The sequence below is a fragment of the Xiphophorus hellerii genome, chromosome 18 (genome assembly GCF_003331165.1).
Source record: "Xiphophorus hellerii strain 12219 chromosome 18, Xiphophorus_hellerii-4.1, whole genome shotgun sequence".
Classification (NCBI taxonomy): Eukaryota; Metazoa; Chordata; class Actinopteri; order Cyprinodontiformes; family Poeciliidae; genus Xiphophorus; species Xiphophorus hellerii.
In genome coordinates this window covers 6,276,685-6,296,105 of record NC_045689.1, presented here as the reverse complement: position 1 = coordinate 6,296,105, position 19,421 = coordinate 6,276,685, and the positions used below count along the sequence as shown (strand labels likewise).

The following is a 19,421-nucleotide window of genomic DNA, read 5'->3' as shown; positions in this document are numbered from 1 at the left end:
GTCCTCTTGGAGCGGAGCGCATGCCCAAAATGTTTGAACGTTTAAACTTATCTCATTGTGGCCTCTGGAAATGGCAGGAATTCCCACAGGTGCTAAAATAATCCAGGAACAAAGCTTCATCCCAGGCCGAGCTGTAATCTCTGCATCATATTTCAGGCGTGCCATCATGCTGGTTTGGTTTTCTGGGTAGAGATAAAGAGGCTGGTGTTTACTGGAGGACAGGGCGTGACAAAATATCATTTATTTATTTTACTGTTACATTATGAGAAGTATTGATTTCACTTTTTTTAAGTTATTAGCAATCTTTGTGATTGTTTAGAGCTGCCGCCTGGAGTGGACCAAGAGAAACTGAATTGTCAGAGAATGGGATTAGAAATGCATAAATTGTGCTAATTAAAGGTTAGTATAGTTAATTAAAACTAACAAAACAACAAAAACCAAAATTGAGAAAACGTTTTGTTAACTGTAATAAATAAAAATGGTAATTAATGGGGAAAAAACTAAAAAACTGCTATTATAACTGAAACATACTGAAATTACAGATACAATCTCCTTCATTTTTGTCTTTATTAATCTACTTATTAGCTTTTTGAAATGATTTGAAATTTATGTTTTAACATCAGCTGTCAGTAGATTAAGCGCTCCATACTCCTGGCAGATAACGTTACGCTTGTCTGCAAAATTTTGGGAAAAAACACCAGATTCAGTTGGTTTTTCAACAATAACTGAATAATTTTTTTTTTAAATGGTCTCTTCTGTTGAGCAATTTGGCTCCACCAACAAACACATCATGACTGTTTTAACTGCATTTCTTATGTAGTGGAAACACAACAACTGTGAAATGGTGGAATATTGACAAAGTAATGGAAACGTAACTACTGCCACCCAATCAGAGAACATAGAAACAGAGGATAGTGTATAAAATCTGGATTAGTTGATTGGAAATTCTGATATCTCCATAAGGTTCTCTATTTCCCAACACACACAGGCCAGAGATCCGTGAACAATTTGCTCCATCCCGCAGGTCTCCTTGTACCTCTTGGTTCCATAAATCTCAGATCCCCTCGGGGAAGACCGGTCAGACAGGAGCAAAATAAAGCTGTCTGAAAAGTCGACTGCTTCAAGTTACATTCGCTGGACAAATCTTAAATCAAGGCTGAAGCTCTGTAGCACTGCAGAATTTTCCTTCACCAGAAGAACGGACGGTCGGTTGGTCGGCTGGTGGAGGCCGATGAAGCTGGTGGTCTTCTGATCGGAAAGTGGGTTCACTGCCCTGTTAAAGGCAAATAAAGCATTTCTCTTTGGAGGCATATATTTAATGGCTCTTGTGTTACTCCAGTTAACGTCCCGGCACAGCAGGAGTTCGGTGAACTTCCTCCATCATATTGTCGGATGAACTCAATAACCTTCTCAGAGGTGGACTCACTGTGAAATAGCCGACCTTTTGTTGGATAACGTAGGTGTAGGTGTTCTAGAAATGTCTTCTTTAGCTATTAAAGGTGACTGATTATTCTTCATTGAACAGATTAGGGTAAGTCTATATCCAAAATATGTTTATTACACCTTTTGCACATATTCGTTCTTAGATAATGAGATTTTATTCTGCTCAGCTATGGCTCTCTTCTGCACCTTTCAGAATGAGCTGTTTTAGGGCGCTGTCTCTTTAAATCCCAATAAGCTGCTGCTGGCCACGCCTCCAACTCACCGTTACTAGATGAGCCTCTATTGTGCAGAGGAACATGTTGCCTTCTGTAATTACATTAATTTCTGATTATGTAACATTCAAAAATAACCTTTAAAAAAATCTAGAATAGATTATGAAATAATATTGAAATGATGGAATGGATGAATTTATACACAAAGTGAAGATTGTTACTGTTTGTTTTTATCTTTGAAATTGTTGAAATTGTGTTTTTATTTTGTGTATTTTAAGGTATTTCATGATGTCTTTTGGAATGTTTGTTAAATGTTGAGGCGATAAATTTGAATTTTGTAGTTTGATTTTGTTTGTTTTGTTAAGGTATTAAGGTATTATTTTTGTTAAGGACCGAATATTTTTGTAATGTTCGTAAAAGAATGATTTTTTTGTAATGTTTGCGGTTTGGAGCCCGGGAAGTATAGTCTCTGTGGTATTCTATGGTAGAGACTAATGGGGATCCTTAAATAAACACATTTTTACATGAAAATGGCTACAAACACATGTGCAATTATACAACTGTATATAACTGAAAAGCAGAAGTGGAGCCTCCTGCACAACCAACGACGATGCAGCAAGTGGTTTCTGGATGGCAGGTCAATAAGACACCTGTCTTTTTCCATTGTACAGCGCTTAGAGAGGTAAAACCAGCTGACCAAACATGCTTGAGCTCCGGTTGGGTTGCTAGGTAACGGGATGAGGTTGCTAGGTAACGGCAAGCGCCTGCTGATTTGTGACTCTTTATTCTGAAGATTTTTGAAGCGGTTCCTTTTCCAGACACAAAAAGATTGCTAGTAGTTTTATTTTTTAAGCGCTTTGATTGTTTTCAGAAGCAGTAAAAACCCAAATGGAAGAATAAAAATGCACAAAATGGGAATTTTGCACATTTTACTTGCTTCGTATATTGTGGCATTTATCAGCCATTTTGAGAAATGTCTTAAATTGACAAGGGAAAGAAGCTTCAGTTCTACTTTCAGGGGAAGGCAGATGAGGTAAACAACATGTGTTTTGTCAGTTAGAAGTGAATGAAACCGAAGAAGCCGGGACAAATGGAGTGAAAGAATGACATCCCTCAGGGAGGGTTGATGCGGCAGAGCACCAACTGCCGCCGCAGGTGTATATCTTATTGGCTATGTGAAACGGTTCGATAGTGACTAATGGATTGACCCAGGTGCTCAGGGCGGATCTGTTTGCAGGGTCAGGGCAGCGGGGGAGCATGGCTAACATGACCCTGACCTGACAGGGGGATATGCCGTCTTTCCCATCATAACCATCTCATTTCAGAGGTCGTTTCATGGTTCAGGTACAAGCGACTTTGTCTCTTTTACGACATCTTTAAATGCAATAAAACCTCACAGATGATGTCTCAGTTAACACTCAGTGCAACTTTTTGTTTTTCTTTTTATTTATGCACCAAAACCAAAAGTCTACACATAAAACAGGTCCAAAAGACCAACAACAAAAAAAACCCCAAAAACATGTGTATATTTTCCCAAAACTCTTGGAGGATCATGAAGGTTGGTGGAAACTGGCAGTATTAACGGTAGAAAGGCCATTACTGTTTCATGGTTCTTTAGATTTTTGCATAATGTTTGTTTTTTGAGATCTTTCAGCCTACTTCATGCTATCAGACCGGTCCTATTTAAGAGAATCTGTTGATTCTGCAGATCTTGTAATCATGCGTGGTGGTGGCAAGGAAAGGCGAATCAAAATGGACCACTGCGAAAACAAGGAAGATTGCAGATGTTAGCTTCTGCAGTACATGGTTTCCTCTGTGCGTATTAATGCATATTAACGTATATTTGTTTTTTGATCTAAATTGAAATAGGCAGATAGAAACATTTTTCAAGGAAGTGTAAAGCAAGACCGCGCCAAATGTAAAAAATTCCAGCAAAGTGGGCGGAGCCAAGAAACAGTGAGGGGCGTGGTCAAGTGGAGGGGTGTGGTCAGGACAAGAGAAGTACTGTTGCAAACTTTTAAACTGTCGCTATAGCAACTATAACCAACATACTATCAGATGGGCTTTGTTTTGATTATTTATTCCCAATAAATGGAACTATGAACTGAAAACTTTTCTTGTTTACTCAGGCTAAATTAATCTTGTATTAAAATTATTTTGATAACCTGAAACTTTTAAGTGTGACAAAAAAAGCAAAAAGAGGAAATCTATGATTACTTTTCACAGATGAACAAAAATGATAAAGATGATTTCCACAGAAATAATGAAAACAAATAAGCACTAAAGTTATTTTATTACTTATTCGACCCATTTTTTATCTACCTGTGATGTTGTGATTGTAGCTACTCACACTATTGTAGCTTTATTTTCCCTCAGCTCTATTAGTTTTTATTCAAAAACTGAATGATTTCAGTTTTTAAGTTTATGAGAGTAATTTCTACCATCTGCAGTGATAAAGCTCCCATCGCTCCCAGTCAGCCTCTCCCATCGGCTCATTAAAGCCAGGCTCTTCACACCTTCCACCATGTTGGGCCCAGCTGTGAACCCGGTCTGCCCGGGCCGGCCCAAAATGTCAGGAAAGGCTGCCGGTTTCACAGGCGTGGCAACGGGCCGCGGCCTCTGATCTGGGCTGAAGAAATTCTGTAAATCACAGCGTGAAGGTGGCGCTCCAAAGTGCTCATTAAGGCAGCCGGTAATAAACGTGGTGAGAACGAACGGCTCTCCCTACCTGTCAAACCCGGCTGGGTAATGAGCCGAGGCAGAACCCAAAACCTGTACTCAAGTAAAAGTAGAACTACTTCAATATATTTCTAATCACGTAAAAAGTAGTCGGTCAAGAAATGACCCAAGTAAGAGTAAAAAAGTATTTGGTAAAAAGTCTACTAAAGTATTGAGTAACTGATCTAATTATCAGTCAATTAATATTTAAAAATTACATCATCAGATTGTAAAGTCAAGTGGAAATTTTGGTATCTTAAGGACGAAAATGGCAATAATTCCTAAAAGTAACAAAAAATAAAATCAGGCAAAAGAAATTTTTTCCAAATCAGATTCTTTCAAGAAAAAAAAATCATATAAAACTATTTTATATTTTATATTCATAGAAAATATAAAAGAAAACCTGCAGGTGTGTGTCTGTGTTTGGTGAATTTTTGGTTTGCCTTTCATTCAGTGGGTAGAAAATCCAGAAATTTTACTCAACTAAGACAGCGCTACTTAAAAATAAAACTACTTGGGTAAAAGTAAAAAGTACAGCCAGCTGAAAAAAACCCTCATAAATGTAAAAGAAAATAAAGAAAATTTCTGAGTTTGAAAAGTCAAAAATTAGCTTGAAAAAAATTGAAATCCTGAGAGTAGAGATACTTCATAATAAAATTACTAAAGTAAAAGTAAAAAGTACAGCAGTAAAGTAAACATACTCCCAAAAGTACTTTTTCCCAAAAAGTTACTCAAGTAAATGTAATTGAGTAAATGTAGCTACTTACTACCCACCTCTGGTAGAGAGAGGCGTGTCAGCAGCGTTTCCTTCGATTAGAAAGAGACTTTCTATGTTTTCTTTATAATTAAATTTTATGAGTGAAATCAGGGCCGGACAAAGCTTTTTTGGGGCCCTAAGTAGATTTTCATTGGTGGCCCCCCGAATGCTACTGAATGCTTTCCGTGTCTAACATACCTACTGTCATTAGCATCATTTCTATTTAGTTCACCAGTTTTGTTTTAGCAAACTAAAAAAATAATAATTTGGATTTTGAAATGATATTTAAGTGTGCCACATAACTTTAACCATTTAAAAGCAGCATCAGCATTAAAACACTGAAGTTACAGGAAACAAGTTAACAAATTTAAGACCTCATATTTCTCCATTCTGTGTGGTCGATCATCGAACTGCGGCTTAGGGTGTCCTGGTGCCAAGTGCACGTTTGGACACCCTTATGCTTGAACATGGTGTTTGTTATGGCCAATCCGTGATGAGTACAGAAGTCCAACAACAGAACACCACTGGAGTTCAGATCTGGGGGGCCGTTCCTCCCAACCACGCCCCCCCAGGTCTCACTGTCATTGCCCACGTGAGCGTTGAAGTCCCCCAGCAGAACAAGGGAGTCCACAGGAGGAGCACTCTCCAGTACCCCCTCTAAGGACTCCAAAAAGGGTGGGTAATCTGAACTGTCGTTCGGCCCGTAAGCACAAACGACAGTCAGGACCCGTCCCCCCACCCGTAGGCGGAGGGAGGCTACCCTCTCATTCACCGGGGTAAACCCCAACGTACAGGCGCCGAGATGGGGAGCAACAATCTCCCCACGGTTGCCTCTCATCGTGGGCAACTCCAGAGTGGAAGTACATCCAGCCCCTCTCAAGGAGGCTGGTTCCAGAATCAGAGCCATGCATCGAGGTGAGACCTACTATTTCTAGCCGGAACCTCTCAGCCTCACACACTAGCTCCTGCTCCTTCCCCACCAGAGAGGTGACATTCCACATCCCAAGAGCTTCTGCAACCGAGGATCGGACCGCCAGGGCCCCCTCCCTCGGCCGCCACCCATCACACACTGCACCCGTCCCCTTTGGCCCCTCTCACGGGTGGTGGGCCCATGGGAGGGGGGGACCCATGTCTGCTCTTCAGGCTGAACCCGTCCGGGCTCCATGGGTAAAAGCCCGGCCACCCAGCGCTCGCCGTCATGCCCCCCCTCCAGGCCTGGCTCCAGAGTGGGGCCCCGGTGACCCGCGTCCGGGCGAGGGAACACGAAGTTGAATGTTGCCGTTCGTCATCGGGGTCTTCGGGCTGTGCTTTGTCTGGTACCTCACCTAGGACCTGTCTGCCTTGGGTGACCCTACCAGGGGCATGAAGCCCCAGACAGCATAGTTCCTAGGATCATTGGGGCCCTCAGACCCATCCACCATGATAAGGTGGCAGCCTAAGGAGAGGTAAATAATAATAGTAATAATAATAAGTAAATAATTCTTTAATAATGATAAAAAAAAGTTCAAGGTAACCGGTAGATTATTTCACTTATAACATGACATTTTTTCCTTGTTATAATGAAATAATCTGCCAGTTGAATTAGTAGTTTTTAATTAATTTTAGGGAGTTACTGACTTAAAACAAGCTCATATTTTGTGGAAAGGTTACTTGTAAGTTAGTTTGTCTTATTTCAAGTGCACTAAGATATTTGCACTAGAAACTGGACAAAATAAAATACTTGGTAAGATTTTTTTTGCCGTTTTTTTGTTTTTTTTTGGAGTGAGAAACTCAGTGAACTACCCCATCCAGTGCTTCTTGTTTTAGAAACATTTTCTCTGCTGAATTTAAAATAGACGGAGGGAAACGGAGAGCAGAGTGAAGGAGCAGACTGGACTGGATTAGCAGAGGGCCTGTTTTTCCTCTCCATGTCCAGGCACCCCTGGACCAGGATGGATAGATAGTGACGGCCTGCCAGTTGGTTTTCATTACATTAACCCTCCTTTTCTTCCTCCCCCTCTCCTGAACACACGTCCCCCTCTGAAGGAAAGGTAGAAAATTGTTCCTAAAAGTGAAAGAAATTGCCAGAGGCAACTTTTTCCAATGTATTTTTCTAATATCCTCCTCAGACTTGCAGTCTCCCTTTTCTCTTTCATGTAAAGCCCTGTCATGTACCCCATGGGGGCGAGACTGGAATGCAGCTTCAATATAAGATCTGCACCTTTGCATTCTCCGTGATGCATGGCTCTGTGGGTCCACTCGGGTCTGTTTACCGGCGCAACACTGAACAGCAATGAAATAAGGCACAGATGTGCATCGCTGGCTCAGACCTTCGGTTGGAGGCCCGTTCGGAAAGTCGGACATTTCGATTTTCTTGCCCTCCTCCGGGTTTGTTATCTCTCCAACACGCTGCGCCGGCATCCGATAACCACAACCAGAACCGTGCCCCTCCCCCGTCATGGTTCTGCTCAGCCCGTTCGGCTCGAGTCACGCCATGCTGAACCTACGGGAGCGCCGCGCTTCAAAGGCACTTCAGAGCCTCAGCAGGCTGATCCCCACTCGATAAGACAACTGCTGTCTGTTTTCTGTGAAGCGGTGACCTTTAACCTCCACAGCTTCGGCACTGACAACAATTTATATTACTCTGAAATCCCTCCCTGCCTCCTGCTTTAAATCATAGCAGGAGAAAACGCGCAGCGTGATGCAGAAAGAGACGACCATAAAGGCATCGACCGAATGAGGCCGCAAGAAGCCAAACTGCTGCTCCTCATTTCTGACGGCGCCGGTCCAAGTTTGGGCTGAAATATTCCCGGCTCGTCGAGTCATACTGTCAATAAAACGTTTTTCCCATCGGGATAGCCTCACGTCTGTTTCGTTTCTGCAAAAGAAAAACCCAACAATGTGCATTGATCAGTCAGTCTTTTGATGTTTAGGGTTTTCACACCTTACAGTCAAGTAGATTCGGGTCGGTTGGGAACCAAAACTGCAACATTTGTTACATTTTCAGCTGCTGTGTTTCAGTTTTTCACTGCCCTGCCAAAAATAAACCAAACACGTTGAAAAACCTGTTCCCCTCCTCGCCTGTAGTGGCGCTGCACCAAGAATCACTGAAGGAAACGACACAAAAACCTCTGAAGAAGAAACCGAGCGCAACTTCCTTCTTTATGAAATGTAAATAAAAATGTAGAAAAGTCCGATTTTAGCGGTTGATGGGTTTCTCTTATCTTTTGCAAAATACATTTCTCCACTAGAGCTGAAATTACATGTTCGTTTTGGTTGTTTTTACCCAGAATGCCCTGCCATGTAGTCTGCTTCCTGATTTTGGAGAGGTCTCTGGTCTGCTTGGCGTTCACATTTGGATTCAAACCGCATCAGAGTTCACTTCAACCGAACCAAGTCCGAGGTTTGTAGGCAAACCAAAGTTGTTTTCTTAGTCCACATCAGAATTCGATTCCAGATTCACGCCTCTCCAAACGTACCACAGTTGAAAAAAGTGGACTAAACAGGACTGGTGTGGGTACGCCTAATTTAAAGCGAACCTATTATGAAATGCGTCAATCAAAGAGTATTTTGCAGGAGTATTTACTCAGAATTCACTTTCTGCATGTCTTTGTACTTCCATTTGGGTCTATTCTGCTTCCAAAAACAGCACAGGTGCCTCAAAAGAAAGAAAGAAGAAAAACTGTTTTTGGCAATAAGTTAAGGTTTTTTGTATATGATCCGTTTTAAAAACCTCCTGCCCTGTTGCCTAGCTACCCAAGTTGAGCTCAACAAGTTTTACTGCTGCATGCTCTGTACAATGGCTGCTAGAAAAGCCGAGCATTTTGTTGTTGGCTTGCCATCCAGAAACCACTTCTTGCATTCTTGTTGGTTGTGCAGAAGGCTCCACTTCTGCTTTTCAAAGATGTGTAGTTGTATAGTTGCACATCAGTTTGCAGCCATTTTCACATGCGAGTGTAAATGTTGAGTTGGGGGGCGTGGCCAGGGGCAGATATATGGATTTGAAGTGACAGGAGATCCTACAACAGTTCAAAACAGGCAGAACTTATCACTAAAATCTTATTATACGAGAATGATTCTGTGCAGAAAATGTTTTGTATAGGCCATAGGCCCATTGTAACCTGTTCAAAGACGTCCCTTTGGTTTTCTAAGTCTTTGAATTGTGTTCAGAGGATCCTGGTTGACTAAGAAACAACCAGAAGCTGTTTCCTTTCATGAGATTAAAAATTAAATCCTTCCTTTAATCTGCAGTTGTTTGTTAAACCTTTGTCGTTGCGGCTTAATGCAAATGAAAAAAAAGTTTATTCCCTGATTTTCACCATCAGGGGACAATATGGGAACTGTTTTCCAACCCAGCAGCCTGCAGATCTTCCAGATAGCCTATCTGCCTCTTGAACTCAGCCAGAAAGAGTTTTGCGAGGGGCCAAGACCCTTCAGCGGGCATCAGTCTGTTGATGCAAAGCAGAGTAATTACAATTCCTGCCCAGTTCGACTCCGCATCACAAGACCACTATGTACGTGCTGTACTCTTATCTCCCGCCGCAGCCCAGCCACAGATAGGGATAAAGAGCAAGAGAGCTACCGAGACGGGAGACAGGATCACTCCGACGACACGCAGAGGAGTAATCTTTGCTCTAACCACACCAATTAGTTCACTCAAAGAGAGGTGAGGTCAGGAGCATTAGCCTTGAGACATCAGTTCTCCTTTAATCTCTGCCAGTTAGCCGTATTGGTGAAAAAAACGCAAACCCCAAGAGAAACCTTGATCATTCTTTAAATTTTCTTCAGCCGTTCTTTTTTGTTGTTGTTTGTGTCTCCTTAACTCATTTTGGTGCTACTGAACTACAAGAATGATTGGTAAACATATAGTAGCTCAAATTGGAATCATGAAAATAAATTTGCAGAATGGAAGCAGGTGAATTTTGAAAGAATACAATTAAAAGCCACTTTTTCTATAATATTGAATCTACTGGCCGTTCCAATTGGACCAGTGACACCCAACTTGGTGTGCCAATGGTAAAAACTTAGCTTTATATCTTCTCTTGTTTATTGATTTTTGCAACCAATTACAAAGATACCAGTCATTTCTCTGGATCAGAGTCTCAGTAAAATAGCAAAAAAGCTACATTTTCACACTTCCTAGTATTTTATAGCCATGTTTTGGGATCTGTATTGATCCCAAAACAGCTTAATTTATTTACAAGACTGACGTGACTGGTGCTCAAAATCCCCACATGCCTAATAAGTTTGAGAATTTTTTGTTTTTCTTTTTTTGTGGTCTGATTAAAAAAAAGAAAAGAAAAAAAGAGGAACAAACTCTTCCAGACAAATATTTTCCAACTTCTTGAGCTCGTAGAGTTGTGCTATGCGCTCAACACTGAGTGCCAATTTTACAAAGGGCTTCAAAAAACTTCTCCAACAAAAAGTGACGGGAAATCCAACTCTGAAGAAAGCAAAGTTCAAGGAATGAGAAAATATTAAGGAATTATGAATAGAGCTGTTTGTGCAGAAGTAATTGCATGTCAAACTAATGAGCATAAGTCGGTAAAAATTCAACTTAAATGATTATGTAGTTTCATTATGCACTGAAAAACATAGTTGAAGACACTGATTTATACCATAAATTCACAGTCTTGTTTCTATATGGTTAAAAGAGCTTTAGTGTTTGATTTAAAAGACTGTACAGTGCAAAAACACAAAATCTTACCAAATATTTCTGTTTAGTTTTTAGTCCAAATATCTTAGTTTACTAGAGGTGTAAATATGTAATAAAACTCTGATGCATACCAAAAAGCAAACTCTAGTCTGCATAAAAACCTCAATCTCAGTTCAGCTGAAGTGAACTCTGGTGCAGTTTGGATGCATATGTGAACACCAAGCGGACCGGAGAACACTGTGAGAGCAGGAAGTGGACTGCAGCGCAGGGCATTCTGGGTAAATACAACCAAAACAAACGAAAGAGTCTAACGTTAGCCGGAGAAATGGCTTTTGCAAAAACCAAAAAAGAAATTCCCCAACCATTAAAATCTGACGCCACTCCATTTTTATTTACATTTTGTGAAGAAGGAAGTTGCGCTCAGTGTCGTCTGCAGAGGATTTTGTGTTGTTTCCTTCAGTGGTTCTTGGTGCAGCGCCACCACAGGCGAGGAGGGGAACAGGTTTTTTAATTAGTTTGGATTGTTTGACACAGTGCAGTGAGAAAAGAAACCGCAGCAGCGGAAAATGTAACAAATGTTGCAATTTTGGTCTCCAATCGTACTGAATCTACCGGACTGTCAGGTGTGAATATCCCTATATACGGCAATAATTTGAAGCTGCTTTATACAGAAAAATCTGTAAATACTGAACAGCCAATAAGTGCCAAGGTCCACTGAATATCAGATTTTCACTCTGCGGAAGGAGAATGTTTGTCATGAACTTTGGGACTTAATATCAGTCGTTTAATTTTCAGTTCTTTAGGTTTAAAATTCCTTTTTAGGGCAGATTAAAGATGCTGACAGTAGTGAAAAATCAGGTGAAATCAAACGTTAGCCATTTCCCTGAATTGGGAGCCAACTTTATCTTTGTAACTCCATGTGACGTTGTAATCTGTTTTCAGTGACAGTGCAGAGCTGTGACCCCTGACAACATGTTTAGTCTGTCAATAGGACCTTCAAGTGGCTCCACACATGGTCAGTTAACACACATAATAAAATTCAGCTGCAGACTTGCTCCGGGCCGAAGCATTTACGCTCATCTTTGATGCGAGGAAGACGAAGTGGCAAATGCGCGTCTGTCTTTGAGAGTCACTCAAGCGAGCGTTGTGTGCTGGGAGCCCCGCGAGCCCCCGGCTCCGGCAGGTTGCGTTTGAGAGAGAGGGAGCCGGCGGAGCTGCATGACCGTCCCGTGGTGTGAGAGCGAGGAGCTGGAATTATCCGAACCCCCTGCAGTAGCTCCAACATCTGCCCGCCCGCCACAGCCAATCAGACGGGCAGAGCTGGGAGCCGCGACGAATGAGTCTGTTCGGCGATCCTTTCAAGGCGTCCTGGTGGAGGCCTGGAGACAAAAGCCCACCCCCACCTAGAGAAACCGCCCGCTGCATCCACCCTTCCTCAGCCCTCTGCTTTGATATCTTAGACCCCTGCATGGAGGAGTAGCTTTCCCTGCTCACGCACGCACGCCCGCACACGCACACACTTCCATTTCAAATGATCCAATTGAGTCAGTGGTGGAATGTAGCGAAATACTTCTTTACTGTACTTAAGTACATTTTTCATATATCTGTATTTTACTTAAAGGTCACCTAAGCATCCTGGAACAGGTTAGGATAAGTCTATGGCCTATACAAAACATGTTCATTACACTTTTAGCACACAATTATTCTTAAATATCGAGATAATAGTCTGCTCACTTCGTCCTATTTTGTGCTGTTTTAGGGCCTCTTGTCACTTTAAATCCAAATAAGCTGCTGCTGGCCACACCAGCTCACACGTGAAAATGGCTCCAAACAGATGCATAATTATACAACCATGCATCTTTGAAAAGCAATAGTAGAACCTTCTGCACAACCAACAAGAAAGCAGCAAGTGGTTTCTGGATGGCAAGTCAGCAACAAAACACTTGTGTCTCCCAGCAGCCATTGTACAGCGCATACAGCGGTAAAACCAGCTGACCAAATGTACTAGAGCTTTGCTTACGTTGCTAAGTGACGGGGTGGGTTCAGCTGAGGTTGCTAGGTAACGGGCAGTGCCTGCTGAATTGTGACGTTACATTCCGAAGGTTTTTGAAACGGCTCATTTTCCAGACACCAAAAAAACATGAACTTACTGCCAAAAAATAGATCTGTTTTTTTTTAAAGCACTTGGGCTTTTTCTAGAAGAAACAGCTCAAATGGAAGTAAAAAAAAAAACATACCAAATGTGAATTTTGCATCCACTTAAAATGGATTTGATGGTGTGTATTTTTGACTTTTACATTTACGTCACATTGCGTTTTTTTAATCAATTATTCGTTTGAAAGTCATCAATTAGTTATTCAAGGTAACTGGTTCAAAAAGCAACTCCAAGTGTAAACAATTTCCAGAGGATAAACAATAAAAACAGAAATTATCTGTAGCATTGCTCATTAAAATGGCACACTGTTAATCTACATAAACATACATACAGTAAGAACACTTTTACTTTTTTCTCAAGTAAAAATGTTAATGTGGTACATTTACTTCTACTAAAGTACATTTTTGTCTGTTTATTTGTACTTTGACTCGAGTCTGAGTACTTTTCAATGCGGACTCCAGAAATATGGAGGTAAGCGGCACATCTGGTGTTCGACAGGTCGTTTTTTAACTGGATAAACTGGGACGAGCTCAGAGATAACCCAGCATCCAAACTGTCTATCTTGTTCCTCATCTGTTATCTAGACATTCCTGCTGTAAGCAGAGATAAACTCTGGCAGCCAGAGGATACACAGGCGTCCTGATAGCAGATAGCCAAAGCAACGGCTGTTTTCCAGTGCCAGATAAGGACACCGCAGATATGTAACGCCATAAATCACTGCCGGTAAAGTTGAGTCGTGGAGAACAGTTTCTCAGACCGGAGCAGATCGGCTTCCAGACGGCTGGCCCATCTGAACAGGTTCTCTTTCAACATCTGGCTGGAGTTCAGAAGGTAATTATGGTTTGGAGTAATAGAGACACAGACAGTCGGGGCACCGGTGCCCGTGGAGGGATGACATCCCCTCGGCCCAGATAACAGGCCGTGACCGGCTAGAATTACAACGTGCTGAAATGTGTCTACAGGTTCATTTCAGTCATTGATTCACCTCAAGATATCCGACGTCCATCTAGACAAACAGAAATATATAAATTAACAACTCAAGCTGTTCTAGAATGTTGTAAGTTTTCAGGAGAGACGGTTGGTTGGCCTGTTGAAGCAGTACTTAATTTTTACTTCATGTTACAATCTCAAACTTTAATATGACTCATTGGGATTTCAGACAAAAACAAACCCAAACTGGTGAAAATTACAAGGCTTTACTCGATTACCTATAAATAAAATACTGTGTAATCCACTGCAACATTTACATGTTTTTGTGCTTCCATTTGTGTTTCTACTGCTTCTAAAAACAGCCCAAATGCTTAAAAGAAAACACCCAGCAATTTTTAGGCCATAAGATCATGTTTTTTTGGTGTCTAGAAAATGAGCCGTTTCAAAAACCTGCGGAATGTAACGTCACAAATCAGCAGGCCCTGCCCGTTACCTAGCAACCCCAGCTGAGTTCCAGCACGTTTGGTCAGCTTGTTTTCCTGTTGCATGAACTGTACAAGTCAGCAACAAGTGTTTTGCTGCCGACTTACCATCCAGAAACCACAAGTTGCATTCCCCAGTAGATCTCTGTCGCCTAGCAACAAAATGTTTGGTCAGCTGGCTTTACCTCTGCATGCGCTGTGTAATGGCTGCGCATTGAAATCTTATTATCCAAGAATAATTTTGTGAAAAAAATGTAACAAACACCAAATTTCAACAATTTTAAAGATAAATGAACACCAAACAAACAATCTTCATTTTGAGTAGAAATTCATCCATTCCTTCAATTCAATATTATTTCATAATAGATTTTTTAAATGTTACAAAATCAGAAACTAATGTAATAACAGAAGGCAAAAGGTTCTTATTCACAGTTGTTTTTGAGAGTTTGAGGTAATAAAAGTAATAGATGCTCATCTACTAACGTTGAGTTGTGGGCGTGACCAGCAGCAGCTTATTTGGATTTAAAGAGACAATACGCCCTAAACCAGCTCATCCTGAACGGAGAACTGACCAGACTGAAATCTCATTATCTAGGAATGATTTTCTTCAAATAGTGTAATAAACCAATAGACGTATCCTAACCCGTTCAAGGAAACATTTAAGGAATAGTTGATTTAGAAGAAGCTCCTAGATCTTGTTGAAAAGTTATCTTATTTTAAGCGTACGAAGATTTTTGACTAGAAGCTAGACCAAAAATATTTGGTAAAATTTTATGTTTTTGCACCAAAAAGCAATCAGCACAACCCTGCACCTAAAACCTCTCCCATTGTGTCTTACTAATGTTTCTGGTCGACTCGTCTTGTGTTTTGGAGAAAGTCTACCACGTCCCGGTGGTCTCTGGTTTCAGAGCAGATGTGCTGCTCGGTCGGGGGGTCACCTGAGGAAGCCTCTGCCTCACCATGGAGCAGGTGGTTAATGGCTGCAAAATCAAGTTTGGTGAGGTCAGTGTTACTTTTTGAATTTGCACATCGGCGAGGCATCTTCCTTTCATCCCCTGGCTGTCAGTTCTGATTCATCTAATTGGTTCTCCTGGTGAAGAAGCACTGACCCGCCGCCCAGCGCTCCTTCCTCCCGCCTGTGGCCCCCTCAGTGGCCCTTAGACCTCATGGCTCCGGCTCCATACCTGCACTAATTTTATGCGCTTCTGCACACTGAACTCTGCTTCACCCCTGGTAATGATCAGACTCGACAGGAACAGACTGAGCGGGTGAAATACGACACAATCTGATGCAAGCAGTGAAGTTTAAGGTCTGTTTATGAAACGGGATGTAAATGAGGTGTTTCTCTTTTCTTCACTTCCTTATGTATCCTCGTGTGGATTTTAAACGCTGTGAGATACAAGTCCAAACGAGTAGTTAAGGTGATACTTTCTCTCTAAATTCACAAGTGCAGATTTGTTTGCCTCCCTTATAACCATCTGAACTGCGCTTGGCGGTAAGATAAACGTAGATCCTCATTTGCCACATTTCTAGTTTTTTTTTATTTATTTAAATGTTCCAACTATTGTTCCAACTGTAAGCCTGGGCAAAATTATGCATTTCTTGTTGCCATTATGTTGCAAAATCTCTTCCTTATGTAGAGCAACACGCATTTGTCTAGTCTAAATGGAATGTTCTCTTCTCTTTCCTATTTTTGAGGAGAAATGTGTCCATTTTAAAAATAAAAAAATCACCAATTAGTATATATACAACAAACCTTACAGACTAATAAAAAGCAAAAATGGGTATTGATCTACAAAATAAATAACCAGATAGTAGGAAATGTGTCGTATTTACAGCCCCAGGAAATCAGGAAGTCAGATTACAAAATCAAAGTTCTCAAACACTTTGATTAGCAAAAAAAGAAAAGTATAAACAACCAACACATGTTAGTTACAGTTATTATTTAGAAAATATTTACAGTCCAAGAAAAATAGTAGTAATATTTTAATTTTTTTGCATGTTTTTCGCAGGAGAAATGATGATCGCTAACTTTGTTCTGCAGTTTATCTGAGGTTGATGGCATAAAAGATGAAAAATAAAATGCAAAACATAAAGTATGAAGTGCATTTCTCAAAAACAAATCATTTTGGAATGAAAAATTATATATTTAGAGGGATAAATAAAAGTCTTAGCCTCTAACTACACACTTCCACTAATGCGCTAATACAGGAGCTAATTTTTTGTTTAGTGGTTTTGTAACTTCAAAAATGTTTAGCACACTTAGCTTAGCTGCTAAATGTACTTGCCTGTTTTGTAAACTTTCACTTGAATAACTTTTGACATCCTTGTTAAAGCTTTAGTTGGAGACTAAAGAATGGTTTGTATAGTTAGATGTTTATATTCATGCTCTTATTTTGAAGGGGCAAAGACTGCCTACTCAGCAGTTGCATTTCCTCTCCAAATTAAAACACTGAATTATTCTAAAGTCAAATTAAATTGGTGCTTGTTGGTTGTAGTCTTATAATTTGAATTGAAGTTAGCGCTTTAGCATTAGCTTCCATGGTGGTATAGCACATTAATGTTAGCCGGGCTAATATTTATTATATATTATTATATAGTTAGTATTGTTATGTTGTCATTTATTTTGTAAAGTGTATTAGTCTACTCTGTAATCAAACACCCCACAGCATGATGCAGCCACCCTGTGCTTCACAGTTGGGATGATATTCTTAAAGCTTCCTCCTTCTATTAATGGTCATTACAGCCAAAAAAAACTTTTTTCTTCTTTTTTGATGGCAGGATCTTTGTTCTGCAACATATGATTGTATGAAGCCAGGGTTGACAGGGGAATCTTGTCAAACAGTCTCAATGCTGCATTTCTCTGCTTTACTGCGGCGCAGACTCAGCCTTCTGACCCACAAGGACGTAAATAATCCAAAATATGAGAACAGTAAAGTTTGAAAACTAGACAGGAAGCACGGTGGAGCTGAGAGGGAGTTTTGAAATGGAGTCAGCCGACAGGGTGAGAGCGAGGCTGGGGGGTGGGGGGCTGGACCGCCTGAGAAACAAAAACTGGCCCTCTGAAAGCGTTTCAGTCAGGAAGACACAGTGGCTGCTGGGTAATTTATAGCACAGAAAGGCTTGTCGAGTGAAAAACATTATTTTAGCGGCCCCCACAACCTAATAGAAGCCAGATGTGGAGGGCTTAACAAAGACCATTCCCCCCCTTCTCTTTCTCTGCCCCTTTTTCGCTCACCTACTTTTTTCTTCCTTCCTTCCTTCCTTTCCAGCTCTACTCCCCCCTCCGTCTCTCTCTCTCTTTCATTCCTAACTTTAGGCTTCTGCTGCATATTTTTCCTTGAGAGTACGAGATGCATGGGGAATGCGCAGGTTTCCGAGCCTTTCTGAACAGATCCTCGGTTTACTTTCACGTGGGCAAACCAGAGCTTTGTGGTTGCTGATGTCATTTTATGGCAGCGTTGGAGCGGCCTGGCAACACTTTACCCACTGCTGGGGGTATTTGTTTGAGCCATTCAGTACAAAGATACTGCTTTAAAGTGGTTCCTGCACCTTTGTATGCTATAAAGCTGTGATTACCTGGTCCGGAAGACAAACTGAGCCTTTTATAAAGGGGACCTATTATGCGAAATTTAAATTTTTTCAAGTTTTTATTCTCCCATTTGGGTCTCAACTGTTTCTAAAAACAACCCAAGTGCTTAAAAAAGTTAATGTTTTTCGTGTCTGGAAGACAAGCCACTTAAAAAATGCAACATGACAAATCAGCAGGCCCTGCCTGTTACCTAGCAACCCCAGCTAGTTACCTAGAAACTCCAGCAGAGTTCCGCCTGTCACCTAGCAACCCAAGCAGAATTCCAGATTCACAGACAAAAACAGACTTTTAAAAAATATAATCTGATGATTAACTAAAACTGTGATTGCACAACTCAATGTGTTCATGGAAAACATCAATTAACAACGCCATCTTTCTTCACACAGTCACATACATTTACTTAAAAATCTATCAAAATACAGTTAAATTGTTTCTTCTTGTTATTCTCTTTAAATCATTATTTTTACAATTACATAGATATACAAAAAGTAATAAAAATACCATCCTTGGAATTACTTCTTTTAGCACATGCACAAATTAGCCGAAGCCGTGGATCGTGAAATGAGAAACGTATTCGTTGAGTTGGGGGGGTCGTGGCCAGCAGCAGATTATTTGGATTTAAAGTGACAGAGACCCACCCGTCGTGGTGAAGAAAGAGCTGAGCCAAAAAGCGAAGCTCTCGATTTACCGGTCGATCTACGTTCCCACCCTCATCTATGGTCATGAGTTTTGGGTCATGACCGAAAGAACGAGATCGCGGATACAAGCGGCCGAAATGGGTTTTCTCCGTAGGGTGGCTGGGCTCTCCCTTAGAGATAGGGTGAGAAGCTCAGTCATCCGGAAGGGACTCAGAGTAGAGCCGCTGCTCCTTCACATCGAGAGGAGCCAGTTGAGGCTCGGGCATCTGGTCAGGATGCCTCCTGGACGCCTCCCTGGTGAGGTGTTCCGGGCACGTCCCACCGGGAGGAGGCCTCGGGGAAGACCCAGGACACGCTGGAGGGACTATGTCTCTCGGCTGGCCTGGGAACGCCTCGGGATTCCCCCGGAAGAGCTGGAAGAAGTGGCCGGGGAGAGGGAAGTCTGGGCCTCCCTTCTGAAGCTGCTACCCCCGCGACCCGACCCTGGATAAGCGGGAGAAGATGGATGGATGGATGGATGGATGGATGGATGGATGGATGGAGAGACACCTAAAACGGCTCAAAATAAGCAGAACTGAGCAGACAAAAATCTGATTATCAAAGTGAGTTTGTCCAAACATGTTTTGAATAGTCCACAGATCTATCCTAACATGTTCAAGGAAGGATAATAGGTCACCTTTAAAGCTGCAGAGCCATATGCAGCAGCCAAACACAGTTGGATGGGAAAGTGGGACAGATGTTTCAAGTCTGTTTGAGGACATTAATCACTAAAATGTGTTGAGCGAGAGCGCTGCCAGAGAGAAGGTTCTGCGGTCGTTCCAGCAGAACGGTCTCGCTTCCAAAGTCAACACATTATGTA

General features: G+C 41.4%; 1 long non-coding RNA gene across 1 annotated transcript; it reads right to left on the bottom strand.

The window, feature by feature from the left end:
• Positions 1-4,495: 4,495 nt before the first annotated feature.
• LOC116737334 (uncharacterized) lies at positions 4,496-19,158 on the bottom strand. The gene is made up of 3 exons (XR_004342783.1): positions 19,147-19,158; positions 7,002-7,005; positions 4,496-4,708 (listed from the first exon to the last, which is right to left on the bottom strand). It is a non-coding gene; the product is annotated as an uncharacterized LOC116737334 (long non-coding RNA).
• Between the last annotated feature and the right edge of the window lie 263 nt (positions 19,159-19,421).